Below are 5,415 nucleotides of genomic sequence, written 5' to 3'. Positions count from 1 at the left end.
AAACTTTACTAACAATTAATGTATTGATTCAAAAATTTCAAGTTTGTTACTTTCCTGTTAAGAAAGGTTCAATCTTTAAATTCTAGAATCATATCTTTTAGTTTCTTGTTAGTCAAGTCATCAACTTTAATTTTCAAAATCAAATCTTTTTAAATTTCTTTTTCAAATCTTTTCCAAAATAGATTTCAATCATATCTTTTTCAAAACTTAATTTCAAAATATTTTTCTAACTTCTTATCTTTTCAAAATTTATTTTCAAATCTTTTTCAACTAACTACTTGACTTGTTTATTTCAACTAACTAACTACTTTTCCACTTCTAATTTTCGAAAATCACTAACCACTTTTTCAAAATTCCTTTTTATTAACTAATTATTTTAAATTCTAATTTTATTTTATTTCTTTTTTTATTTTCAAATTTTAACTTAATTAATTAAATATAAATAAAAATATTTTTCTTCTCCCTCTTTTTAAAATTTGAATACTCTCTCTCTCCTCTCTTTCTATTTATTTAATTTTTTACTAACACTTCTCTTCTACTCATAATTCAAACACTCTCCCTCTCTTTGTGTTCGAATTCCTCCCATTCTCTCTCTACCTCATTCTTCTATTCTTCTATTCTTATACTCACATAAAAGAACCTCTATACTATGATATAGAGGATTCCCCTTCTTTTCTATTCTCTTCTTTTTCATATGAGCAAAAACAGGGATAAAGACATTCTTGTTAAAGCTGATCCTAAACCTGAAAGGACTCTAAAGAGGAAGCTAAGAGAAGCTAAAGCACAACACTCCGGAGAGGACCTTACAGAAATTTTCGAAAAAGAAGTAGACATGGCAGCCAAACCCAACAACAATGGTGGAGATGCAAGGAAGGTGCTTAGTGACTTTACTACACCAACTTCCAACTTCTATGGAAGAAGCATCTTAATACTTGCAATTGGAGCAAACAACTTTAAGCTTAAGCCTCAATTAGTTTCTCTAATGCAGCAGAATTACAAGTTTCACGGACTTCCATTAGAAGATCCTCATCAGTTCTTAGCTAAATTCTTGCAAATCTGTGACACTGTTAAAACCAATGGGGTTAATCCCGAGGTCTATAGACTTATGCTTTCCCCCTTTGCTATAAGAGACAGAGCTAGGATATGGTTGGACTCACAACCTAAAGAAAGCCTAAACTCTTGGGAAAATTTGGTCAATGCTTTCTTGGCTAAATTTTTTCCACCTCAAAAGTTGAGCAAGCTTAGAGTGGAAGTCCAAACCTTCAGACAAAAGGAAGGTGAATCCCTCTATGAAGCTTGGGAAAGGTACAAGCAATTGATCAGAATGTGTCCTTCTGACATGCTTTCAGAATGGAGCATCTTATGTATATTCTATAATGGTCTGTCTGAATTGTCCACGATGTCATTGGACCACTCTGCTGGTGGATCTCTTCATCTGAAGAAAACCCCTGCAGAAGCCCAGAAACTCATTGAGATGGTTGCAAATAACTAGTTCATGTATACTTCTGAAAGAAATCCTGTGAATAATGGGATGACTCAGAAGAAAGGAGTTCTTGAGATTGATACTCTGAATGCAATATTGGCTCAGAATAAAATATTAACTCAACAAGTCAATATGATTTCTCAAAATCTGACTGGAATGCAAGCTGCATCCGGCAGTACTAAAGAAGCTTCCTCTGAAGAAGAAGCTTATGACCCTGAGAATCTTGCAATGGAAGAAGTGAATTACATGGGAGAATCCTATGGAAACACCTATAATCCTTCATGGAGAAATCATCCTAATTTCTCATGAAAGGATCAACAGAAGCTTCATCATGGCTTCAATAATAATAATGGTGGGAGAAATAGGTTTGGCAATAGCAAGCCTTTTCCATCATCTTCTGAGCAACAGACAGAGAATTCTAAGCAGAGCCTCTCTGACTTAGCAACCATAGTCTCTGATCTATCTAAGACCACTCTCAGTTTTATGAATGAAACAAGGTCCTCCATCAGAAATTTGGAGGCACAAGTGGGTCAGCTGAGTAAAAGAGTTATTGAAACTCCTCCTAGTACTCTCCCAAGCAATACAGAAGAGAATCCCAAAAGAGAGTGCAAGGCCATAAATATACCCAAAGTGGCCGAACCTATAGAGGAGGAAAAGGCAATGATTTCTAGTGAGGAAGACCTTAATGGACATCTACTGACCACTAAGGAGTTACCTCCTGAGGAACCAAAGGAATCTGAGGCTCATATAGAGACCATAGAGATTCTACTGAACTTACTGTTGCCATTCATGAGCTCTGATGAGTATTCTTCCTCTGAAGAAGATTAAGATATTGTTGAAGAGCAAGTATAACTCAGTATATTGGAGCAATCATGAAGCTGAATGCCAAGTTATTTGGTAATGAGACTTGGGAGGATGAACCTCCATTGCTCATCAATGCACTGAATGCTTTGGTTCAACTAAAATTACCTCAAAAGAAACCGGATCTCGGAAAGTTCTTAATACCCTATACCATAGGCACCATGACCTTTGAGAAGGCTCTGTGTGATCTGGGGTCAGGAATAAACCTCATGCCACTCTCTGTAATGGAGAAACTAGGGATCCTTGAGGTACAAGCTGCAAGAATCTCATTAGAGATGTCAGACAAATCAATGAAACAGGCTTATAGACTTGTAGAGGATGTCTTAGTGAAGGTTGAAGGCTTGTACATCCCTGCTGACTTCATAATCCTAGACACTGGGAAGGATGAAGATGAATCCATTATCCTTGGAAGACCCTTCTTAGCCACAGCAAGGGCTGTGATTGATGTGGACAGAGGAGTGTTAGTCCTTCAATTGAATGAGGACTACCTTGTGTTTAAGGCTCAAGGATCTTCTTCTGTAACCATGGAGAGGAAACATGAAAAGCTTCTCTCAATACAGAGTCAAACAGAGCCCCCACACACAACTTCTAAGTTTGGTGTTGGGAGGCCACCATTAAGCTCTGAGTCTCTGTGAAGCTCTCTAAGAGCTCACTGTCAAGCTATTGACATTAAAGAAGCACTTATTGGGAGGCAACCCAATGTTATTTTATTATATTTATTTTTATAGACATTTGTTTTCCATTGTCATGTTATATTTTCTTTAGGTTGATGATCATGTGAAGTCATAAAAATAGCTGCAGAATTAAAGCGGAATCAAAAATAGCACACCCTGGAGGACAAGCTTACTGGTGTTTAAACGCCAGTAAGGATAGCAAAATGGGCGTTTAACGCCCAGTCTGGCAGCATTCTGGGCGTTAAACACCAGAATTGGCAGATAGACTGGCGTTTAACGCCAGAAAAGGGTGTCTAGTTGGTGTTAAACGCCAGAAAGGGGAATCAACCTGGCGTTTAACGCCAGAAAAGGTAGCAAAAATGGCATTAAACGCCAGAAATGGCACACAGATGGCGTTTAAATGCCAGAAAGGTGCAGGGACATGAATTCCTTTACACCTCAGGATCTGTGGACCCCACAGGATCCCCATCTACCCCAACTCACTCTCTCTCCTCTTCACACCTTTCCATAATACTCTTTCCCAAATACCCTTGACCAATCACATCAATACCACTTCCCCAAACACCATTCACCTATCAAGTCCTACCCTCTTCCCCATAATCTCTTCACCACTCACATCCATCCACTATTCCCTAAAAACCCTACCAACCTCACCATTCAAATTCAAAACATTTCCCTCCCAAACCCAACCCCTTCATACACGATCTCCCTCTCTCTTACCCTATAAATACCCCTCTTTACCACCTTCAATTTCACACATCATACACTTAAATCCCCCTTGGCCGAAACCAAAACACCCTTCTATCTCCTCTATTTCTTCTTCTTCTCCTCCTTTCTTTCTTCTTTTGCTCGAGGACGAGCAAACCTTTTAAGTTTGGTGTGGAAAAAAGCTCTGCTTTTTGTTTTTCCATAACCATTAATGGCACCTAAGGCCAGAGAAACCTCTAAAAAGAGGAAAGGAAAGGCAATTGCTTCCACCTTCGAGTCATGGGAGATGGAGAGATTCATCTCAAAGGTCCATCAAGACCACTTCTATGAAGTTGTGGCCAAGAAAAGGGTGATCCCCGAAGTCCCCTTCATGCTCAAAAAGAGTGAATATCTGAAGATCCGACGTGAAGTTCGGAGAAGAGGTTGGGAAGCTCTCACCAACCCCATCCAACAAGTCAGAATCATAATGGTTCAAGAGTTCTATGCTAATGCATGGATCACTAAGAACCATGATCAAAGTGTGAACCGGAACCCAAAGAATTGGCTCACAATGGTTTGGGGGAAATACTTGGATTTCAGTCCGGAAACCGTGAGGTTGGCATTTAACTTGCCAATGATGCAAGGAGATCCTCATCCTTTCACTAGAAGGGTCAACTTTGATCAAAGGTTGGACCAAGTTCTCACGGACATCTGTGTGGAAGGAGCTCAATGGAAGAGAGACTCCAAAGGCAAGCCGGTTCAACTGAGAAGGCTTGACCTCAAGCCCGTGGCTATGGGATGGTTGGAGTTCATCCAACGCTCTATCATTCCTACTAGCAACCGGTCTGAAGTTACAGTAGACCGGGCTATCATGATCCATAGTATCATGAATGGAGAGGAAGTAGAAGTTTATGAGATCATACCTCTAGAACTATACAAGGTGGCGGACAAGTCCTCCACTTTGGCAAGGTTAGCCTTCACTCATCTCATCTGTAACCTATGCAATTCAGCTGAAATTGTCATAGAGGAAGACATCCTCATTGAAGAGGACAAACCCATCACTAAAAAGAGGATGAAGCAAACAAGAGAGCCCACTCATGGACCTCAACAAGAGCATGAGGAAGTCCCTCATCAAGAAATTCCTGAGATACCTCAAGGGATGTATTTCCCTCCACACAATTATTGGGAGCAACTCAACACCTCTTTAGAAGAATTGATTTCTAACATGGGGCAACTAAGGATGGAGCACCAAGAGCACTCCATCATCCTCCATGAAATCAGAGAGGACCAAAAGGCCATGAGAGAGGAGCAACAAAGGCAAGGAAGAGACATTGAGGAGCTCAAGCACTCCATAAGATCTTCAACAGGAAGAACTAGCCGCCGTCACTAAGGTGGACCCGTTCTTTAATTTCCTTGTTCTTATTTTTCTGTTTTCAGTTTCTACGCTTTATGTTTTGTCTATGTTTGTGTCTTTGTTACATGATCATTAGTGTCTAGTGTCTATGTCTTAAAGCTATGAATGATTCCATGAATCCTTCACCTTTCTTAAATGAAAAATGTTTTCTGAAAAAGAAAAAGAAGTACATGAATTTTGAATTCTATCTTGAAAAAAGTTTAATTATTTGGATGTGGTGGCAATACTTTTTGTTTTCTGAATGAATGCTTGAACAATGCATATTTTTGATAGTGAAGTTTATGAATGTTAAAATT

The 5,415-nt window shown here is 39.2% G+C and overlaps 1 non-coding gene across 1 annotated transcript; it reads right to left on the bottom strand.

The window, feature by feature from the left end:
- Positions 1-1,237: 1,237 nt before the first annotated feature.
- Positions 1,238-1,345, bottom strand: LOC112725426 (small nucleolar RNA R71). The gene has a single exon (XR_003164536.1). It is a non-coding gene; the product is annotated as a small nucleolar RNA R71 (small nucleolar RNA).
- Between the last annotated feature and the right edge of the window lie 4,070 nt (positions 1,346-5,415).

The sequence above is a fragment of the Arachis hypogaea genome, chromosome 11 (genome assembly GCF_003086295.3).
Source record: "Arachis hypogaea cultivar Tifrunner chromosome 11, arahy.Tifrunner.gnm2.J5K5, whole genome shotgun sequence".
NCBI lineage: Eukaryota > Viridiplantae > Streptophyta > Magnoliopsida > Fabales > Fabaceae > Arachis > Arachis hypogaea.
Note: the sequence above shows the minus strand (reverse complement) of the source record. Positions and strands in the feature narration are given on the sequence as shown.